Source organism: Panthera uncia, chromosome B1, assembly GCF_023721935.1.
Source record: "Panthera uncia isolate 11264 chromosome B1, Puncia_PCG_1.0, whole genome shotgun sequence".
Classification (NCBI taxonomy): domain Eukaryota; kingdom Metazoa; phylum Chordata; class Mammalia; order Carnivora; family Felidae; genus Panthera; species Panthera uncia.
Genome location: NC_064811.1, coordinates 115,402,273 through 115,426,211, shown reverse-complemented (window position 1 = coordinate 115,426,211; position 23,939 = coordinate 115,402,273). Strand labels below are relative to the sequence as shown.

Sequence of the window (23,939 nt, the reverse complement as noted above, 5' to 3'; positions counted from 1 at the left end):
GGGATCACAGCTGCTGGCGGTGGGACCCTCTTCTCTGAAGGGTCTCAGAGGCCACTGCGTGTGATCAGGGAGGCGTCCCCAGGCACCCGTGGGCAGTCCCCATCTTCCCATTCAAATTGTCCTGGTCTCCTGAGGTCTGCATGGAATTTGGAGGCTGAAGAGTCCCGTGGAACATTCTTTCTCCTCCTTATGGAGCTCGAGGTCTTGGCAAGAACACATGCATTTCCTAAAAACATCATCATGCAACCTACAAAAAGCATTCGTGAAGAGCAAATCATCTATCTTAGCCCCTTGGCCCTGCTCATTTGAAGTGCTGGAATTAAGTAACTCTAGCTGACATTTATTGAGAGCACAGGTACTGTTCCAAGCCTTGTGCATATATTAACACACTTAATTCTCACAGTCACCCAATGGGGCAGATACTATTAATAGCTCTGTCTTACAGGATGGGGGTTAATGAGGTAACTAATATCTTTTCAATGGTAAGGCGCACATTTTACTGGGGAATTAAATAGACACGGGAATCTAAAAAGTGAATTTCTGTCTTACCCACATCTTACTTTTAAATTCCCTACTGACAGGCAAAAATAATTTCAAAATAATTTTAAAAATAGGGCAATAAGGATAAATAGGGCAGGGAAAAAAATAGAGCCATGATTACTAGATTCATGGTCTGCCAGGGTCGAGATGGGTGGAAATGGTGGATGTCACCTCAGGATTGTCCTCACCTACCTGCCTGCTCTTGAGAACTTCTGGAAGGCAGATGGGGTGCTTAAGCTTTTTGTCACAGGGCTTTTGAACCCTGCAGTGCTGACGATGCCCCCTTTTCATCTCCGTCACCATCTCCTCCTGGAATACAGACTTGGTGGAGAAAATAGGATCTGGGTATCCATCTATGCCCAACTTCTGTTGACATTTACTCTTAAAATTTATCAGCCATGTAGTGGTTCCTAGGGTGGGGGGGGGGTGGAGCGGGGAGAAGGAAAAGGGAACCGTAAGGATGAGTTCTCCACGCCTCTGCCCATTTGCCTTTTGTGTCTGCTGGGTAGGTACAGGGTTGCAGAAAGGGAGGGGACTGACCCAGAGTCACCGCTGCTGTGAGGCTGGTGCCGTCTCCATTGCATTCAGTCAATAGCGTAAGCTGCTATTTGACATCCTTCTGGACAGCACCATTAAGTGCCAGCGCTTTCAAATGGGCTAAACTTGGCTTCTGTTTCTAAGCCTTTAAACCAGAGCAAGGAGAAAGAAGGCCCCTCTAGTGCAGGATATTGACAGCTTATCTAAATTTAGAGGCCATGTGGAGTGTGATTTCGCATATGTCCCTTCCTGATGCCAGTTGGCACCACAGAGCTCAGCGCAAGCCCTGAGCGTTTTCATGCTGCTCCCCCACAACACACACACGCGCGCAGACAGACCCCCCCCCCCCCCCCCCCCGTGTGTTCCAGACAGTGTGCTTCAAGCAGGTGACTAAGCAGACACAGCAAAAGCACTTTACAGATGGGTTTGAAAATGGCTCCTTTCAGAATGCCATGAGATCCGGCGGCAGCTCTCTCTCCGGGAATCTGTGAGGAAATGCCATGTACCCAGCACAGTGTTCTGAGGAACAACAGTTCCCGTGCTGGCCAAGTCTGTCCTCTGCCAAGCCTGTTTAGAGTGGGAGCTCTGGAGCTTTCGCGGCCAGAGCCTCTCATTCTCCTCAAATTCGGAGAGGAAAACGTTTGCGAGACCTGACAGCATATGGCCACTAGATGGGGCCAAAGGACCGTGAAAGATTCCCCCCCCTTTTTTTTGTGGCCACCTAAATCTGTAATTCCACCCTTAGCTGAAGAATCCTTGTAGAAGAGAGAGACCTTGATCATAAATCCCACACGCAATAGCAGGTTCATAATGCATCCTAGTGACTACATGTTGTATTTTTTTCTCCCTGAGAAATAAAATTTCTCTTTCAATGGAGAAGGATGTTCCTTAACATCTAACATGTGCTAATGTTAAATCTCTTTCCTAAGAAGCCAGCAAACTAAGCCTTTAATGTGCGCTGACCAAGACATCTGGGCAATGTCTACAGTGAAATGCGGATTGATAGCTTGAGGGACAGAGAACACATAAGCCACAATCTTGGCAGCTTGGATAGAGAGGGTTATTTTTCCCCTAAAAAATGAACATTTGACTTGTCAAAAACATTTTCTTATTGATCCACTGAGACAGAATCTGCAGGTTAGAGACACAAGTTTACAGAAAATCTCCTTCACTTTGGAAGGGGAGTTCAGGAAAAAGCAGAGACCAATTTCTTCCATTTAAGGAGTATTTACCTATTTGAGAGGGAGTTTAAGAACAAAAGATGGGTGGACAGAAATACATTTCTTTGTTGCCCTCTTATGTTCCCACAGTCTCCCATATCCCCCGGGCAATAGGAATCACAGAACATGAGACACGTGGTTGCCAGGGGGGGATCAACAATAGAATCTATATAAAAACAGCACCATAGGTTTACCTACATCTCATATTTATTCCTAATATCAATTCTTTGGTTAGCAGTGCCTTACAACAAAAAGGACTGGAATTTCCCGATTATGACTGCACCTGTTTGGCCTTTACCGATGAACTCTTTGTGTGCTGATTATTTATCATGTACAAAATGTGTGGGCAGCCAAAAAACCCCCCAAACTCCCAAATCCCACATACCTAAACTTAATTTGATGTTGAGTTACAATTCCTTTGAAATCTCTACCTGTCACAGATTTCCAGCTAATTCTCCAAATTAATTTCCTGGAACTGCACGAGGAGGGTAGATGCCTTGTGTGTCTTTTTCACTCTTTTATGCGCAGCTCTTGGCATCGTGTTTGGCACAAGGTGGGTTCTCAGTCCACTTGCTCAAGGAAGGGATGGCATGAAGGCTTGACTTGGGCTCAGTATGGAGCGAACAGATTAGTTTCTGTGTTTTGTAGGGGTCACATTCTGAGATCTGCCTACAGCAGATGACTCTTTCACAGGTGGACGTTTTACCTAGAGACTTTGCAAGCAAGCTTATGAATGGAAAAAGTTGGGTAAAAATCAGGACATCCTCATCACGAAAGTGGGGACTAACTCTGCTGCGTTTCAAAGCAATCAAATCAAGATTCCCAAAGTTGAATGTAGCACCGTTATTTTTAACAGGTGTGTTGTTTTTATTACTGTGTATCTTAAATAAGAGACACTTAGTCTGTCAATATTTTTTCCTCCCAGAGCTTAATGGTGTTTTATTGGTTTCCATCATGCTAAATAATCATTCCATATTTAGCCCGGGCCCGTGTGGCCATTTGCAAAAGTGATGCTGGTGAATAATAAGGCACACATTCATATGTAGGTCTTAAGACAACCCATGCAGAAACTCTCAATGAGGTGAGAGAAGGGTCTTTTCCATTGACACACATTTTGGTCAAACTTACATTTCCAGAAACAGAATAATACAGGAAGCAGATGGATGTATTCGAGGCTTTGTGTTTATCTTTGATATTTCCAAAGACTTTTTACCAGCAATGCCTTTCCTCCCCTTCTCTCTCCTTTGGCCTGCTGCGTCTCTTTCCCTCCCCTCCCCTCTTTTCTCTACGCAAGAAGATAGGTATCTGTCTTTCCCTTCAAGATGAGGTAAATCGTGGTCTTTGGTCTTCAAATGGGGAATGGTTCTGTCTCTTTGGGTTGCATCCCCATTCAGTGATGTGGAGCCACATGCCGGTCAAGGCTGCGGAATGTACCATCTGTTGCCCATCAACCGGGCCACAGACGTTGGGATATGAGCATAGTAGAACCCGAAACGTCTACCTCCTCCCCAGCTGCTGAGACCCCTGACCCGACAGGAGGGGAGCCAGAATTGGCCTGCAGCTCCTTCTCCAGCCGAATTCTTTCCCTTTTAGTCTTCTGTTGGCTGTCAGGCTCATGAAGCAAGCTGAATGCAGTGCACATCTCTACTGGTTTTTCACATTTCAACCACGCTTTCTTCTGAGAGTTATTCAATTTGGGCAGAATGTAGAGACAGCTGCATAGAACACATGCTCAGTGTGGTCACCTGAAGTCTTCTCAGTGCTCTGGGTAGCATCCCACTTGGTCCACAGGGGTTTTTTTGGCTACTCAGAGGACTCAGAACAGCATAGCTTTGTCTGAAGACATCTTTATGGATATTCTCATTCAAACAGTTCTCTCTCCTCCGTGCCCTCTTTTTTTTTTTAATGTTTATTTTTGAAGGAGAGAGAGACAGAGTGTGAGTGGGGGAGGGGCAGAGAGAGAGGGAAACACAGAATCTGAAGCAGGCTCCAGGCTCTGAGCTGTCAGCACAGAGCCCGACGTGGGGCTCAAACCCACAAACTGCGAGATCATGATCTGAGCTGAAGTTGGACGCTCAATCGATTGAGCCACCCAGGTGCCCCATCCATGCCCTCTTTTCATACCCTCACCAAAATATAGGGATCAAGAGTTGTGGAAGGGGTTCTGGGACCATCTCTGTGAGTCTGCTGGGAGTGGTCTGTCCCAGTCATCTTGACACCAGATGCCAATTTTGTGGCACCTCGGTTGAAATGGAGGCAGAAAGAATCTCATTCTAATATCCCATTCCTTGAAGACTGAATGAGATTCTGTGAGAAAACCACATGTGAAGAGATCTCTGTCAACTATAAATTTCTGTGTACATGTCACTTATTAGCATCACTGTTCTTTGTTAATCTGATGATGGAGTCCTATTTCAACCACCACCAGGAAGTATTAAAAACCATTTCTGGTCAGGAAATCTCCTTTCTTAATTTTTTTTTTTTTACATTTATTTATTTTTGAGAGACAGAGACAGAGCACAAGCGGGTGAGGGGCAGAGAGAGAGGGAGACACAGAATCCAAAGCAGGTTCCAGGCTCTGAGCTGTCAGCACAGAGCCTGACACGGGGCTCGAACCCACAAACCGTGAGATCATGACCAGAGCTGAAGTCGCACATCAACGGACCAAGCCACCCAGGCGCCCCTGAAAATGTACTTTCTAGAAACAGTGTTTAGCTTCCAGGTTTATTAGTGAGTGATCATATTTGGTTGAAGGGCAGTTTATTTCCAATCCTGTATCACAGGCAGTGGACAGTGGTGAGTCAGGTGCTATGATGCTAGAGTGAAAATGAACCATTGTTGCTGAGGAGACATCCCCACTTCACTTTGTGTGAGGACAAGCAGCAGCAGATCAAGTCACTGTGAACCAATGTGGCTATTTTCAAAAGCCAAAGAGAAATTCAGTCAGTGTTTAATAACTAAGGGAAAGAGAAGGGTGGAAGGAAGAGGGCCTCCCGGCAGAGAGCCTGGCAATGTGATGGAAAGAAGGGATCGCATGGGGCATACTCATGCACACACAGGCTTGTGTACCTGTAATGGGGAAAGGCGTCTTCAGGGCACGAGTTACATGCCGGATTGGTCTGACAGAAAGTTGACAGAAGGAAGGTCTTAAGAGCAAGTGTTGAGTTTAGATTTGATAAATAGTGAATGGTGAATCATATTGGCTTCTTTTAAAACATGTTTCTTCTTCTTCTTTTTTAAGATTTTATTTTTGAGTAATCTCTACACAACATGGGGCTCAAACTCACATCCCCAAGATGAAGATTCACACGCTCTTCTGACTGAGCCAGACGAATGTCCCTAAAACACGTTTCTGGTCGTCAAGTAGTACGTGCATGCAGCAAAAACTGAAAACATTATGAAATGTTCATATGACAGGGCTGGTATGTTCCCATTGCCATCCTGAAGTAATTTCAAGGTTGTTCCATCTAGACCGTAGCAAGGCTTTACTTCCTGCTGTTATCACTCTCTATTGCCCATGGTTCATCTGATTTGGGGTAAGGTGGTGGGTCATGAGTATTTAGTGTTGTTAAACTAGATACTGGGAGTTTTCCACTGGAGGTGGGTGGGAAGCAGCCATGGGGCAGTGCTGGGTACATGTGGAGGGGTGGGTAGATCAGTGGCATTCCAAGATCGACATCACTGGGTGGCAATCCACCCTTGGCCATCGGTGGTCCTCACCGAGGGACAAAGAGAAGATAACCCAGCCACTCTCAGCTTCCTGCAGTTCCCAGAAGCTGGAAAGATTTTCCTCCATGGGACCCACAACTTCTTCTTGTCAACCTCTCCTGTCTCTGGTGGTGCCCCCTGCATGTCTTCTCTCCGGCCCATCGGGTCTTTTCTTCCAGTCTTGCTCAGTCTTAAACCTTTGTTCTGTCAGTATATGGCAGAATCTTCCTGCCTAGATTTAGAGCAGAAAACAAAAAACATTTTTTTCCTTAAAAGTCGAGTATTGACGGGGCGCCTGGGTGGCTCAGTCGGTTAAGCGTCCGGCTTCGGCTCAGGTCATGATCTCACGGTCTGTGAGTTCGAGCCCCGTGTCAGGCTCTGTGCTGACAGCTCAGAGCCTGGAGCCTGTTTCAAATTCTGTGTCTTCCTCTCTCTATGCCCCTCCCCTGTTCACGTTCTGTCTCTCTCTGTCTCAAAAATAAATAAATGTTAAAAAAAAAAATTAAAAAAAAAAAAGTCGAGTATTGACAACGTTTTTCTTTTCTGTTGTGTGTGACTCATGCCAAGGTACCAGTAAAGGGTTGTGGTGAGTCTAATAAGAGGACGAAACATACTGATTAATAATTTGAAATATTCCCATAAATATACATCAAGACATAAAGTGCTTCATAACACCATCCCTTAAAACCAGTGTTCATATTTGCTGTATGTTCTGCCATTTTATTCTAGGCATGTAATGATATGTGCAAATGTGACTTGTAATTATGGCTATATTATTATTATTATTATTATTATTATCATTATTATTATTATTATTTTAAAGTTTACTTATTTCTTTTGAGAGAGAGAGAGAGTTCAAGGGGTAGGGGCAGAGAGAGAGAATCCCAAGCAGGCTCTGCACTATTAGTACAGAGCCCAATGAAGGGTTCAAACCCAGGAACTGTGAGATCATGACCTGAGCCAAAACCAAGAGTCAGGACGCTTCACCCACTGAAACACCCAGGTACCCTATGGCTATATTATTTACAGAAATGGGATCTTACTAAATGGACTCTTTTGCATCTCGTGTTTTTTACTTAACGCATCTTGGACATCTTCCCAAATTGTTAGCTGTAGATCAACCTCAGATTCTCTAGGGGGAGGAGGAGAATGATATTCTGGCAAAGCTGCCCAGGCAATTCTGATAGCTAAGCCTCCCCCACTCCCTGGGTGCTGCCATGTGACCCCTCTGTGATTAATACCCTCCCTCCTCTGTGTGGTGACCATGAACACTATGCTTGATGACACAGTAGCATACTCATTGGCACGTCTTTGATTTTTTTTTAACATTTTAAATTTATTTTTTAAGAGACAGAGACAGAGCATGAGTGGGAGAGGGGCAGAGAGAGAGGGAGACACAGAATCCAAAGCAGGGTCCAGGCTCCAAGTTGTCAGCACAGAGCCTGATGTGGGGCTCCAACTCATGAGCCTTGAGATCATGACCTGAGCCGAAGTCAGACACCCAAGGGTCTGAGCCACCCCAGTGCCCCAATGGCACTTCTTTGATTTTGAAAGTGTTCTCTTACATCTTTCTCTCCCTTCTTACCTCCCTCCCTCCCTTCATCTCTTCCTTCCTTCCTTCCTCTGTTCCTTCCTTCCTTCCTCCCTGCCTTCCTACCTTCCTGCCTTCCTCCCTTCCTCCCTCCCTTCCTCCTCTCCCTTTTCATTCCTTCTCCTTTTGCTGTATTTCTTTCTCTCCTTACTGTTTAAAACACCACTTGAATATAAAGGATACCATTAGTGAACAAAAGCACGACAGAATGGCTTTTCTCTCCCTTTCCTCCCCTGTAGATAGAACTGTAACTGAATTTTGATCACCCTGAGGGGGGACACCCATTTAAAGCACCCACCAAGTAGCACATGGCCCTGCTGTCTATGGAATGTGGCAGGCTGCTGCTGTTCTGGGGAAAAGCCTCTGGAGGAGCAGGGGTCCGGGAAGCAGGCTGTGCGGGGACCCTGAGGACTGAGCTGAGGCTCCTTTGATTCCTTTGAAAATAGCATTCCTCCTCTGCCCGTGCTATTAAGTTTCTCACAAGATATATTTGCACTTCTGCCTAAGAGCATAGGTGGAGACAATGCAGGTAGAAGCAGAGCAGCTATGGGACTCCTGTGATTTCGTCACGAATCCTGTTGGTAGGGAGGGAGCGGATCTGTACCTGGCTTCCCTGTCCTCCCCCAGCTCCCACTAACTTGATTGCCATTATTTTGCCTTTGATAATCAGGCTCATATTTCCAGGCTGGAGGGTAGTGCCTCTGACCCAGCCCTCCCTCCACCCTCACACAACCTGTATCAAAACCTTCATGGTAGAGGCACCGTTAGAATTTCAGGCTCTCCTTGAAATAAGGGAAGTGGTTCAGCAAATAGCTGTCTAACTTCAATATTCTGTCTCTGTCTGATCAATAAGGAAAAGTTTTTGACAAGTCTGATGTTCAGTTTTTAGGAGGAAAACAACCTTCTTGAGCTGACAGAGGAAAGATTTATGCCAGGGCAAGAAGATCTTGCCTTTCGCCCTGAGCCTGTGGAAGGAGGTTTTAGGGTAATGGGTGCTTGGCTTTCTTTTGCCTCTGTGACAACTTCTTTCTGTGAGGGTCTTTTTCTTAAGCTCAATTATCAAGGCTAGTAGTAAACATTACAAACCATGACACTGGCAATCACAAAGAAGAAGAAAGAAGATTCTTGAAGAGTGCATGGCATCCTTTGGGTTTCTTAAGAATAAGGGACACTTATATTACGAAGTTTCAGAAGGAGTTACTCTGACCCTCGAATGGGATTGCCATTCAGGAGAAGATTAATTCCCTTATATTCCCCTGTTTAGTGTTTTATTTGGTGACTCTTCCTTTCTATCTTACCAATGAGGAGTTTGAGGTACTGATAGGCTTGATAAGTAACAAGGAGCAAGTGGAATTTGAAACCTGTGGTCACCTGCTTGTTAAAATCTCTTAACCTCAATTTTCATACTCCTCCTGGGTTGGAGATCACAAGATATGGTAGATGCCTAGGAGAATTTCAGCACCAAGGCAGGAATCCCACCAAAGTTTGGGAGTGCCACCTAACAGGGGCCATTTGGCATGGCCTTACCCTCCCCTGGTAGTTCCCTGGGCAAAGAAGTCAGGTTTGATGCCTTAGGTGGACCATCCTGCTTCCTGCTTTCAAGGTTCATGGGACGCAGGACAGCAAGCCGTCGTCAGATAGGATCCTAATTGTGGGCTCCCAATTAAGTGGGATGTACACCAGGCATTTCTCACCCTTAGAACACATAGAAGGGAGACTCTATACACTGTTTGGAAGTCTGTACTTCCGAGAGGTTTGGGGAGGAGTCTTCTCTCTAGGGGAGACCAGTTTTAACTCTGAGCCAGATGTATTGAAATAATTGACTGGGAGTGTGGATATCTATTCAGGGTCTGAAAAAAGAAGGCTAGGGCTTAACAACCAAGGAACTAACTGAACCTTGTTAGAAATCAATGCCTTACGTGGAATTGAGCTGGTAGCTGGAGCCCCAGCCAGTCGGGTCCTGGGACTTGGGCACCTTTGTTTATCAGCTGTGAGTCTGGTTTTGTTCAATGGTGATCTGATAGCGATTCTGCATGCTGATTGGCTGGGGGAGGTTCTCTTCTCCTACAATGAGAAGATAATCAATCATGTCTTGGCTTTTGTCTTGGCGAAGGTATTTAGATTTCAGCCAGCTGGTTAGCTGCCTCAAGGCCACCTGCTTGACTGAAAAGTAAAGAATCAGTCCCTTTTCCTTTGCAAGGAGAAGGGAGGAAGTATTGACTTGTGTGATAATTTTAGGTGGATGATTAAATTTGGCCTCTTAGGCTCCAGCTGAAAATTCAATTCAGATGACTGGTTCTTCTTTTCATACATCGTTGAGCAATCCTGTGTACTGCTATGGCTAATGTTCCTGATACTGATTGTCCCTTCACTTTAACAAAGCGCAGAATCCCAAACCCACTCTCTATTTCATGTGCCTCCCGGCTACAGGAACATAATGAGGAGATGCACTCTTTCTGCTTAAGTTAAGAATACTACTCTTATGCAGGCATGCTCAGAGGCTCTCTCGAGTAGCAAAATATCTCTGTATGAGTGAGTCAGAACAGTGATGATTTCTCTGATGACAGTTTATAAAATACACCAGCTTCCTCTGGTGCATTTCAAATTTACAGTGCAATTGGTCATGCTTCTGGTGCCATTTGGCTGGAACATCACAATCCCAGATGCCAAGAACAGTGAACAGGGTCAGTGTGTACGAGCTAACCCAAAACTGAAGAGTCGTTTTTTGACACCCCCATTTTCCACATCAAGTCTGTCAACAAATCCTGACATTTCTCCAAACTTCTCACTCCTCTCCATCTTCACTAATCGCGGCCCCGTGAAAGCATCCATCATCTCTCACCTGGACCACTTCAGTCACCCAAGTGGCATCCTTGCTTCCACTTTTGCTTCCAAAATCCGTTCTCCTCACAGAAGTTAGGGCACTCTTTAATATTTACTTACTTTTGAGAGAGAGAGACAGAAGGAGAGTGAGCGAGCAAGAGAGCAAGTGAGCAGGGAGGGGCAGAGAGAGAGGGAGAGAGAGAATCCCAAGCAGGCCCCTCACTATCAGCACAGAGCCCAGTGCAGAGCTTGGACCCGTGAACCATGAGGTCAGGACCTGAGCGGAGATCAAGAGTTGGTCGCTTAACTGATTGAGCTACCCAGGAGCCCCTAGGGTACTCTTTAAAAAAATTGGGTCACAGAGCTCCCTTTAAACTATAAACTTCCCTATAAACGTCTACAAGCTCTTATCATAACTAGGCCAAAATGAAGTTCTCCAATGGAGTCTTCGGGACCTTATGAATTCTCACTTCTGTCCACCTACTGACTTTATCTCGTATTTCCCTTCTCTCTCACCCTGCCTCACCATGTCTTGAAAACTTCAAGTTGCTTTCTGTCTTTGGGCCTTTGCACTAGGTATTCCCTGTGCCTGGAATGTTCTTCTCCTGGCCAACATCTTCACAGGGTATCATCATTTTATTCCATTTGCAACTTAAGTGTCAACTCCTTGGAGAATCTTTCTTGACTATTTAAAAAGTAGTCTCATCCTTCTGTAGCATACTATCCTGCTTTATCTTCAAAATAGTCCTAACTCCTACCATACATTTTTTCTTGTTTATTTGTTTATTGTCTGTCTCCTTTACTGGAATGTAAGATTTATTACAATGTGGACTTTGTCTCTTGTGTTCAGAGTATGTCCAGGGCCTAGAACAGTGTCTTGTAAATAGCAGGTGCCCAAGAAAGGTTATCTAGTAGATGCATGAGCAAAGAAGAGGTTTTCCTAAGTGATGCAGGATGCTTTAAGTGTGGCCCTACCAGGAATTAGGACATGAAGTTGAATGACTTTTTTCAGGTTTATTTTTGATCTGTATTCTGAGCTTCTAAATTATCAGATATTTTCTGGGGCCTAATGTCTGTGGTGTTGTTAAATGTACTCAAACAATGACAACCTCTTATCTGGAGGAGGTAAGAGACTGACCTCATTCTCAGCTGATCTGATCAACTGAAAAGCAAGATGTACTGTTAATTTTAGGATCTATTATATGCGACATTTTTGTCTTGCTAAAGGTTAGGGGCCAACAGAAGAACTGGAGAAGCCTGCTAACCAGTGTTTCTGTATTCGCATTTGGAAATTAGCTGGCACTGAGGACAGTCTGTGTTCTCACCGTGATTTGAGGTCTAGGTCTTATTTTTCCAGGAAGGGCTGGTGTCTATGCCGTGTCCTCAGTGTCTAAAATATCTTATTCATGCATAAACATAGGGCAGGCATGATGCAGACAGGATGAATCCCTGAACCTCACAGACAGGAGAAAAATGTAGAGTCGTGATACTTAAAACATTTCTCAGCCTTAGTTGTCAGCGCTGGTACCCACTCCAGCACATTTCTGAAATGAACTCTGCTAAGACTGGGTCAGTGACACCATAAAAAAGAATTTTGCAATTAAAAAGGCTTAAAGGGATCACTGGCAAGATGGCCTTTTTTTTTTTTTTTTTTTTTTTTTAAACCAAGTTGCTTAAAGAAGTAAACTCAGTAGAAGTATTTCCTTACATCAGATTTGCCCATCAGTCAAAGTGAAGGGAAGCTAGGCTGAGAAGAGCTGCCATTTGAGAAACTCTACATGGCAGTTTTTAGAATTCAGCTTTTGCTTGGGAAGCCATTTTTCACCTGATGAAGGCATCTATACGGTGACTTCCATGGCCCTTAATGTTTGATAATCTACAGAGAAAGATAATAGGATTAGGAAATAAGACACAGGTAAAACAGCTCATTGGAGAAGTCCTACCTTATAAACAGCCATAAGCCTTCTATTTTAATTTACCAGATAGATGGTAGTGATTTAAAATATTATATAATAGGGGAAAACAATCACCTCCACCAAATCACATAATATTTAATGTACATTTATTGCATTTGACCCAACTGGGTCTTAGGAATTAGATCTTACCGGCTGTTTAATAAATTAGCCAAAATATCCCAAAGCAAAGACAACAAAATGGAACAAGAGTCATTAGTGCCTGGCATCCTTTTTGTGTTCTAAGGGGAAGCAGCTATCTTCATGAGCCATGATGTAATGGTAAGTGACGATAGGAGTTGACTTGAGTTCAGACTCTCTCTTGAATGGAAGGCAGGTAGAGTGTGATATAATGAGATAATGAGAGATTATCCCATGGGATAGTTTTTCCCGTGGGAAGAGTTTTAAATCAGCAACGGACTGCTTCTTTCTGATAGCTGGCATTTATCAAGACCATGTGCATATACACGGAGCAAAAATGACCACATAACTCTGTGAAAGGATGGAAAGGGAAGTTTAGAGAGTGTTTGAGTTGGGATATCTCAGAGAGCATCCAACCTGAACTTCTTCCTTTTGCCAACAAGGAAACTGAGATCTGAAAGAATTAAGTGCTGTGCCAAGTGCCACACAGATAGTTAGCGAATGGGCTAGTACCTGATTGGGGTGACCCATAGTCTTTCTAGAGAGAATGGAAATTAGAAAAAAATCCTTAATTTCTTATGCTGATTATGCTGTGTCCTAAAGGCTCTCTTTCTCCTGTGAGGTGGCACATGTAGTGAAAGTTCGAACACAGGATCTTCTACTCTCAGCTGTCTGCTCTTGGGTTAATTATTTAACCAATCTGGGTTCCTGTCCCCTGATCTTTGGAAAGTACAAACATAGGCACTGGTGAGCTTTAGAGACAATATGTGCAAAGGCTAGTGTATAGTAAACACTTGGCAAATGGTAGCAATTATTATCACTGTATTAGAGGAAATATTGCTTACTAGTTGAAAGAGTGGGCACGGGGGCTAGACTGACAGGCTTCGAACCCTGCCTGCACCACTTCCTGGTCCTGGAGACTTAGTAGTTCTGCAAGCCTTGGATCCTTCACTTTTAAAATGGAGAAAACAAAAGCACCTACTTCATACGTCTGCTCTGGCGATTTAATGATGTAATTCATGTAATGTGTTTAATAGTGTATTGAATATTGAAAAGTTTGATAAACATTGCCCATTATTATATTGTTTTTAGCTTTGCCATAGAGGATACGGGGCAGGAGTCAGTAGACTTTCTCCATAAAGGGTAAATAAGTTAGTATCAGGTGTTGCATGCCATCAGCACTTCGTTGCAACTATTTAACTATGCTATTGCAGCATGGAGGCAGCCATCGGTAAATGAATGAGTATGGCTGTGTTCCAATAAAACTATATTTGTAAAAACAGACAATGGGCTGGACTTGGCCTGTGGGCCATAGTTTGCCAACCCTTGATACAGTGCAATTAAGAATTCCTGCTCCATGGCTTCTGGAAGAAGGCACCCTGTTGATAGGTAAAGAGGGCAGGTGTCTTTTTTCATGGAAAGAAGAACTAAATAATTCACCTCTGGCACATGTTTCCTATCCTCAAACCCTGTTTGTGGTACAATTTACTAATAGCAGGGCAAGAGAGTCTCTTTTTTGCCTTCTGGCCTCAGTTTGCTTTCTCCCTCAAGACATGGCCAGTCAAATACACAAAGAGGCAAAGAACCTAAGAATCAGCTCGTCGTAAGATCCACGATACACTCAGTTTCTATGCTGTCCTTGAATCCCATTTCATCATGCCAGATAATGGATATTACTTGCAAATCCTGTGTGCTTCTGATATCAGCATGATTTGCACAGTCTCCTTTATTACAGACGCTAGGGGCTTTCAGTTCCCCTGTTTGTGGAATCCTAGGTGGTTATGCCCTTGCTTTGATTCCTAAGACCCTTTGTGAGAAGAGGGTCCTCAGAGACAAGGTATTTTTGGCCTTTGACACTGTCTGGTGATCTTTTTCCTGTTGTTCATGAACCTACCAGACAGAAGGTCGGGTGGCCCACTTCTGGAAATGATTAAAGGTGGCACTTTGCTCCAGAGTGGAGGCGTAATCTTATTAATCGGGTACCAGAGTACATTTTGCAGAGAGAGAAAAGAGAACTTTAAACTTGGCCACTTTTACACCTAGTATCGAGACAATTTATTTCCTACCCACTGATCTAGGTTCTGGGACTGCAAAAAAAAGAAGTATCTTGGGCAGCTGCAAAAATTAAGGAGTGAAGTCTGATAAATAAACACTCAGTTGCTTTATATAAAGCATGGTGATTGCCAGAAATTGCCTAAATGGTGGTGAGCTAATCATTAGGGTGAGGCTCTAAGACTTTATCAACGGCAATGGTACAAGGTTAAGTATTCCCCACAGAGCACATGAGCAGAGAAAGCTATTTATGGGGAAAAGGATCAGGTCCTTCTGGTCTCAGCAGAAACTGTGACCAATTTTCTCTGGGTAGAGTCGGGGAGGGCAGTTAAAAAGCACTACAACATTTGGTAGAAAAGGAACGTTCTCTTTCATATTTCCAACAGTAAGTCATCATGCTATTTTAGAACTTCATAGACAGATATTGATAATTAACTTTCCCAGAATCCTCCATACTATAGACCTTTAACTCTCTGAAGGGGCATCACATTCGTCATTTTTAATCAGGGTTCTGGAGAGTTAGTAGGATATTACCATGCCTGTTGTCAATTATGGTAATTTTCATATTGTTTAAAAAATAACTTTTTAATGTTTATTTATTTATTAAAATTTTTTTTAACGTTTATTTATTTTTGAGACAGAGAGAGACAGAGCATGAACGGGGGAGGGTCAGAGAGAGAGGGAGACACAGAATCTGAAACAGGCTCCAGGCTCCGAGAGGTCAGCACAGAGCCCGACGCGGGGCTCGAACTCACGGACCGTGAGATTATGACCTGAGCTGAAGTTGCACGCTCAACCGACTGAGCCACCCAGGTGCCCCAATGTTTATTTATTTTTAAGAGAGAGAGAGAGACAGAGTGCAAGTGGGCAGGGGCAGAGAGAGAGAGGGAGACACAGAATCTGAAGCAGGCTCCAGGCTCTGAGCTGCCAGCACGGAGCCCAATGCGGGGCTTGAACTCGTCAACTACAAGATCATGACCCGAGCCGAAGTTGGACGCTCAACCGACTGAGCCACCCAGGAGCCCCAAAGGCATTTAGTTTTTAAAGAGAAGATTCTGTGAGATGCAGGATGTTGACCCAAAGGGATGACTCATTAATCACATGTTCAGTGTGTGATGGTGGTAGGGACAGTGGGGGCGGAGAGCAACACCTTATCATCTTTGAAGCCCTCACCAGATAGCTGGTTACCCAGCTATGAATAAAGCCAAGTGCCCCTGTAGCAAACAGGTAGGACCAGACAGAGAGGCGAGGCAGAGGGGGGCAGATAATGTGGGACGTTGATGAAAAGGTTTGTAAGAAGAGCTTTCTTGGTCATGTCAGATCTCTCCAAAGCCCAAAGGGTGAAGAGCCTATAGAGACCATTTAATTTGGTGAAAAAACTTAGACTTTATGATCTTAAAGAGTAATTTTGGCTGTGTGGTGGACGTGAAAGCTGTATTTTAGGTATTTATGGAGAGAATGGGTTGTAAGTTAATGAAGATTTGGCTGTTGAAGATAGGACCAAAATACAGCAATGTTTGTGGGCAGGTGCAAGGCCAGGTCATAGAAACATAGCGTGGGGAGAGGTGATGCTCCTGGAAGCCTTGCTAGTGTCATGGTGAGTGCATAGAGGAGGAAGGGCTGGAAGCCACGTCTCCTGATAGCTCGGGAGGATTTTCCACAGATGGGGAATGAAAGCATGTTGGATGACAGAAGGAAAGGGACAGTGGAGGCTCCATCAAGTATGCTGGAGAGGCAACGGGTTTTGAGAAAAGGGGGACTCACCTCCCTTCTTTTAAGGCTGCGAGGGAAGGACTTAAAGAACCAAGGGAGGCACATGGAGGGCAACTGCTGAGTTGAAGCCATGTTCATGGCAAATAAAAACACACACACACACACACACACACACACACACACACACACCACAGAGCATGCTAACACACAAGAGCGAATGATGTATGGAAATGGAATAGTTCTTACTTGGCCAGATTCCTCTCCTTTGCAAGGGGTTAATCTTAAAACGATTACTATGACCAGCTCTTGTGGCTTTAGGGAGAGGGAGAGAAAATTGTTCCCATTTTCTTGTTAAAGTCTCTTTTAAGTTCAAGAGTTGTTAGGACTATTTTGATACAGTTCTTTGCCTACATGATATAGATTATGGTGGGGCTAGCTGTATTTCATGGAGACATGAGATCGCTATCCTTCTTCCCTTCCTTTCTTTCTTATACAAACTGATTTTTTTTTTGTTTAAGTTTATTTATTTGTTTTGAGAAAGTGTGGGAGGGGCAGAGAGGGAGAGAAAGAGAGAGAGAGAGAGAGAGAGAGAGAGAGAGAATCTCAAGCAGGCTCCACACTCACATTGCAGGCTTGAACTCATGAACCAATGTTCACTCACCATAAGTGAGATTCATGACCTGAGACAAAACAAAGAGTTGGACTCTTAGCCAATGGAGCCCTCCAGGCACCCCTACAAACTGATTTCTAAATGTTGAGCACATTCTGGGACTAGATCTATAAAATAGCCTTCACAATTTTACTGGAACTACCTAGTGACCATTTCAAGATATCTCTTTAAGATGGGCCAGCACAAATAATAAGAAATCTACCGGGGCGCCTGGGTGGCTCAGTCGGTTGAGTGTCCGACTTCGGCTCAGGTCATGATCTCACATCTCATGAGTCCGAGCCCCGCGTCAGGCTCTGTGCTGACAGCTGGGAGCCTGGAGCCTGCTTCAGATTCTGTGTCTCCCTCTCTCTCTCTCTGCCCCAACCCACTCGCATTCTCTCTCTCTCAAAAATAAATAAACATTAAAAAAATAATAAGAAATCTACCAACTCCATGTCTGACTCATGTTTGGGAGCTCAGTGGACAGCATGTGCATTTTGTAAATTCTCTTATACTGTTATTTTGGTTGACCTTGTTAGGAAATGCCAGGGCAAAAAATAATTAGTGCTTTATAATCGCCATACAAAAAGACCCAGAATCCTTTAATTTCACGTTTACTGTGATGACAAGCCTTCATTTCTGCCCCAACAGCTTATTCCCATCTGCAATTCAGGATGGAGAGCTAATAAGCTAAGATGATTGTCTTCTTGGATTTGTAATCTCGGGATAAACTATAGTTCTTAGAAATGAATGAGTAAGTTCATGTTTATCCAAAGTTCAAACATCTGGAGAGCTCACATTAACAGAGCATATTTCTAAAAGTGCTGGTCAGTGACGAATGGCTTTCATAATTGTCCCCCAATGTTTGGAATAATCCTGAGGTGCTGTCTGGATTACCAGAGAGGGATTCCTTTTTGTTGGATCTTAGTATTTGATTTATTTTATTTGATTTCCTAATTTGCTGAGAACTGATAGAGTACGGTTTATTAAACCTTAGCCAGAATACTTGATTAGCAGGGGCTCTGAATTTCTAGTCATTTTGTATGAATGGGAACAATGGGAAAGAAAATTCTGCCATATTCCTTGTCTGGCAGAGGCCACAGAGGTGGTGAGAGAGAAAGTCCCTTCTTTTAAGTAAAGGTGTATCCTGTGAAAATGGGAAAGGAGGGGTCTTGCCTACATGGCCTAACCACCTGAGCTCAACCATGAGAGAAAATAATACCCACAAAAGCGTTCATTTTTTAAAAGTTGACTTATTTTGAGAGAGACAGAGACAGTGTGAGTGGGGGAGTGGCAGAGACAGAGAGAGAGAGAGAGAGAGAGAGAGAGAGAGAGAATCCCAAGTAGAATCCCACTGATAGTGCAGAGCCCGATGTGTGGCTCAAACTTGTGAACCAAGAGATCAAGACCTGAGCCGAAACCAAGGGTCTGATGCTTAACTGACTGAGCCACCCAGGTGCCCTAAAAGGGTTCATTTCTAACACCAGATTGCTGCTTGTGTCACAAAGGCAAAGGCTAGTAAAGCTGTTTCTCTGGTCTAATTCCCCAGGGAAAGCCAGGTGGTGGTCCCGTCTCTGAGGGAGGCCCTGCCCCACCTGCCTGCTGGTTAGGCTGGGACACGCCTCACTGTTAATCCTACGCAGAGCCCTCTCTTCTGTTAGTTGTTATTTTTCTTCCTCACCTCTGGACATTTCGGCATATTCACTCGAAACATCATCACAGGAGAACTCGACTTTGACAGAAACCTCTCTGAAATTATTTTTTTTTCCTGTTCTGGCTTGCACTTGAATAATTCTCCATCAACAGCACGTCTGATTGAGTTGGCATCACAAACCCTTTTGTATGCTATTTTTTTTCTTCAAGAAATATTAAAGTCTGAATAAAATTGGAAGAGCTGCCTGGTAATGATCTCATTATATATAAATACAGAAGTGCTCGCAGGGGAGATAATGACTCCAAGATGCAGGTATGCGGCGAATGCCTATTATCTTTCAAGGAGTGGGCCCGCATTCAACCCTCCTCTACAGCCCCCCACACGTCCCTTTCAGCTTAAGCTTCAAGTTGCAGAAAACGAATGGCTGATTGAAGCTGGGAATAGGGTTTTTTCTTTTCCCCTTCATGACATATGTTAGGAGATGAAAGGAACCTGGGCTGTGTGTTTACTCTTCATTTGGGACTTTCACATGTTCTGATTGATCGGAAAGACAAAAAGGCAGAAGGAGAGACATTTGGTGCTGGCTGAACACCATATCCATTCTCAATGTGAAGTTTCCTTGTTTGGTGAGGATAATTGTGATGAGGCAGTTCTGGGTATAGACGCCACTAAAAGATTTTTAAAAATAACATGCTCGCCACCCAGTTTGAGTTCTTATATAGCAGAAGAACAAACACAGATGGTGGCAGTAGGGGTGGGGGCTGGGGTGGGAAAGGCCCTTCTAAAGTGGGAGTTTACTAGTTATTAGCCCTAGTATATCTTTTCTGGATGCCAAGGCATAAGCAGATGAGCTTAGCACATCACAGAGGACCACATATAGGGTTTGATTCCCAATATGAGCTAAGCAACCCTGGAAAAAGTTTATTCCCTGTGATTAGCATCAAAAAAAGAAACTGGGTAGGAGAGAGGGTAGGCTTCATGGCTCTATCTGTCCCTGTTAGGTTCTAAAGGAGCGTTTATCTGAAGGGGGATGGCCATCTGCCATCTTGGAACAGAGAGATGATGTGCAGGACTAGTTCTTGACCGTTTCTAATGTCTAGGGTTATAAGGCTTACTTTTTTCTTCTGGTGTCCACATTAGGCATGATCGAAATACAAAGTAACATCATAAGCATAATTCTTTGGCAAAAGGATGGTATGAACAGCAAAAATATTTTGCCCCTGGTTAAGTCTTTCATACAATGTAGGTGGTATGGTGTTGAGCAATGACAATAAATTCCTGTTGACTGAGAGTGAGTTACGGCCATAAAATCTAAAGAAGGAAGGGTTAGTTACACTAGACAGAGGCCTATGTGGCCTGAGGGGGGAACCCTGGAATCACACGGGACCATTCCTATTGTGGGGAGAGTTAGGACAACCATCGTTGGCCACTGATGGATCCATAATACACATGCTGTTTGATACAGTGCTAAGGTTTTCCCTAGTTTGTTTGTTTATTTATATAGTCCTTCACTCATTCACTTATTCATTCATTCTGGGTACAGTACACTTTATTGATGGTGCATGACAAGGTAGGGGTCCCCAAACCCCTCCCCTTCTTCAGGCGGTCTGAGATGGAAACTGTGGAGGTTGGGAAATTCCCAGTGTGTTGGGGGATGAGTTGGGGCAAGGGCTCGCCAGCAACTGAGGGCCTTTCTCTTCCTCCTGCTGTCTCTGGGGCTCTTATTCCTTGGGAGACATGGGGATCATAATGTCCACCACCTGGTTGCTGTAGCCAAATTCACTGTCTTACCCTGAAATGAACTTGATAGCGTGGTCATTGAAAGCAATACCAGCCCCAGCATGGAAGGTGGAAGAGTGGGTGTCACTGTTAAAGTTGCAGGAGACAAACTCGTCCTCAGTGTAGCCCAGGATGTCCTTGAGGGGATCCTCTGATGCCTACTTGATGTAGGCATCTGACCTTATTGATGTCATAGTATTTGGCAGCTTTCTCAAGGTGGCAGGTCAGATCCATGACTGACATGTCAGGGGTGGGGACAAAGACATCCATGCCAGTGAGCTTCCCATTCAGCTCAGGGATGACCTTGCCTACAGCCTTGGCAGTGCCGGGAGAAGCAGGGGTGATGTTCTGGGTAGCCCTTCAGCTATTCATGGTCTTCTGAGTGGTGGTGATGGCATGGACCATCGTCATGAGTCCCTCCATGATGCCAAAGTTGTCATGGGTGACGTTGGCCAGAGGGGCCAAGCAGTTGGTGGTGCAGGAGTCATTGCTAACAATCTTGAGGGAGTTGTCATACTTCTCATGGTTCACGCCCATCACAAGCATGGAGGGATCAGCAGAAGGGTAGAGATGATGACCCTCTTGGCCCCATTCTTCAAGTGAGCCCCAGTCTTCTCCATGGTGGTGAAGACCCCGGTGGACTCTGCAACGGACTCAGCACCAGCATCACCCCATTTGATGCTGGCAGGATTTCGCTTCCTGGAACATGGAGGTGGATTTCCCATTGATAACAAATTTTCTGTTCTCAGCCTTGACTGTGCCATGGAATTTGCCATAACTGGAATCAGAGTGGAACATATAGACAATGCAGCTGAGGTCAGTGAAGGGGCCACTGATGGTGACAATATCCACTTTACCAGAATTAAAAGCAGGCCTGGTGACCAGGCACCTGATAGAGCAAATCTGTTTACTCTGAACTTCACCATCATGTCTCAGGGACGTGGCTGGCACTGCACCAGAAGATGTGGCTGTCTGTCAAACGGGGAGGAGCAGAGAGCCCCTAGTTTATTATGCATTGAAATGTGTAATGCCTTGGCCCCGAGTAATGAGTCTTTCTCCCCTACCAGTGCTATAAGCACCCCTTGGGCTCTGACTTCCTTGCATGATGGCAATAGAATTTGAATTGAATTGTTTGTAGATATTGAGTGTTGGAACCCCACCTTCTTGTATTTTTCCTCGTATTTTGCCTGTGGAGCAGTCTAAGAGAACTCCCCAGTTTAGTAATTATATGTCCTCTGAATACCAAGTTATATTTCAGAATGCCTCCATCTTTATGGTAATGATAAATCATCATCATCATCATCATCATCATCTACTTCTCTTGTTTTAATGTTTATTTGTTTATTTAATTTTATTTTTTAAATTTATATCCAAATTAGCATATAGTGCAACAATGATTTCAGGAGTAGATTCCTTAATGCCCCTTACCCATTTAGCCCATCCCCCATCCCACGCCCCCTCCAGTAACCCTCAGTTTGTTTTCCATATTTATGAGTCTCTTATGCTTTGTCCCAATCCCTGTTTTTATATTATTTTTGTTTCCCTTCCCTTATGTTCATCTGTTTTGTCTCTTAAAATCCTCATATGAGTGAAGTCATATGATATTTGCCTTTATCTGACTGACTAATTTCACTTAGCAAAATACCCTCCAGTTCCATCCAAGTAGTTGCAAATGGCAAGATTTCATTCTTTTTGATTGCTGAGCTATACTCCATTGTATAATATACTACCTTTTCTTTATCCATTCATCCACCCATGGACATCTGGGCTCTTTCCATAGTTTGGCTATTGTTGATAGTGCTGCTATAAACATGGGGGTGCATGTGTCCCTTCAAAACAGCGCACCTGTATCCTGTGGATAAATGCCTAGTAGTGCAATTGCTGGGTCGTAGGGTAGTTCTATTTCTAGTTTTTTGAGGAACTTCCATACTGTTTTCCAGAGTGGCTGCACCAGTTTGCATTCCCACCAACAATGCAAAAGAGATCCTCTTTCTCCGTATCCTCACCAACATCTGTTGTTGCCTGAGTTGTTCATGTTAGCCATTCTGATAGGTGTAAGGTGGTATCTCATTGTGGTTTTGATTTGTATTTCCCTGATGATGAGTGAAGTTGAGCATTTTTTCATGTGTCTGTTCGCCATCTGGATGTCTCCTTTGGAAAAGTGTCTATTCATGTCTTTTGCCCATTTCTTCACTGGATTATTTGATTTTCGTGTTGAGTTTGATAAGTTGTTTATAGATTTTGGATACTAAACCTTTATCTGATATGTTGTTTGCAAATATCTTCTCCCATTCTGTCGGTTACCTTTTAGTTTTGCTGATTGTTTCCTTCATTGTGCAGAAGTTTTTATTTTGATGAGGTCCCAGTAGTTCATGTTTGCTTTTGTTTCCCTTGCCTCTGGAGACGTGTTGAGTAAGAAGTTGCTGTGCCAAGGTCAGAGAGGTTTTTTCCTACTTTCTCCTCAAGGATTTTGATGGCTTCCTCTCTCACATTTAGGTCTTTCATCCATTTTGAGTTTATTTTTGTGTATGGTGTAAGAAAGTGGTCCAGGTTCATTCTTCTGCATGTCGCTGTCCACTTTTCCCAGTCCATTTCTGGGTTCTCTACGCTGTTCCATTGATCTGAGTGTCTGTTCTTGTGCCAGCCATACTGTCTTGATGATTACAGCTTTGTAGTATAGCTTGAAGTCTGGGATTGAGATGTCTCTTGCTTTGGTTATCTTTTTCAAGATTGCTTCAGCTATTTGGGGTCTTTTCTGGTTCTATACAAATTTTAGGATTATTTGTTCTAGCTCTGTGAAGAATGCTGATGTTATTTTGATAGGGAATGTTTATTTATTTTCCAGAGAGAGAGAGAGAGAGAGAGAGAGAGAGAGAGAGCATGAGAGCAAGTGGAGAAGGAGCAGAGAGAGAGAGGGAGAAAGAGAATCCCATCAGGCTCTGCCCTGTCAGCACAGAGCCCGAGGTGATCCTGCAAACTGTGAGATCATGACCTGAGCTGAAACCAAGAGTCAGACACTCAACCAACAGAGCCACTCAGGTGCTGCCCCACACCCCACTTAAAAAAATTCTTTTTAAACATATTTTAATTTTAGAGAGAGAGAGAGAGAAAGAGAGAGAGTGCCCATGTGTGCACATGTGTGTGTGAGCACAGGAGGGGCAGAGAGAGAGAGAGAGAGAGAGAGAGAGAGAGAGAGAGAATCTTAAGCAGGCTCCATGCTCAGTCCAGAGCCTGATGTGTGGCTAGATCCCACAACACGGGGATCATGACCTAAGCCAAAATCAAGAGTTGGATGTTCAACTGAATGAGTCACCCAGGCAACCCCTAAGCTTCTTTTTAAAAACTAAATGATTGGACCACTTCAGAAGTTCACAAATTTTTAAAATGAAGGGCCAAATAGTAAATATTTTAGGCCTTTTGGGCCCTATTGTTTTTTTCTTGACTATTCAACTCTGCTGTTGTAGCACGAAAGCAGCCATAGACAATGTGTAACAAATAAGCATGTCGTGTTCAGATGTAATGTTATTTACACCAACGCCTGCAAATAAAAATCGGGTGGGCTGGATTTAGCCCACTGCTG

At 44.0% G+C, this 23,939-nt stretch overlaps 1 pseudogene; it reads right to left on the bottom strand.

Moving 5' to 3' along the window:
• Positions 1–20,301: 20,301 nt before the first annotated feature.
• Positions 20,302–21,285, bottom strand: LOC125923984 (glyceraldehyde-3-phosphate dehydrogenase-like; annotated as a pseudogene).
• Positions 21,286–23,939: the final 2,654 nt, after the last annotated feature.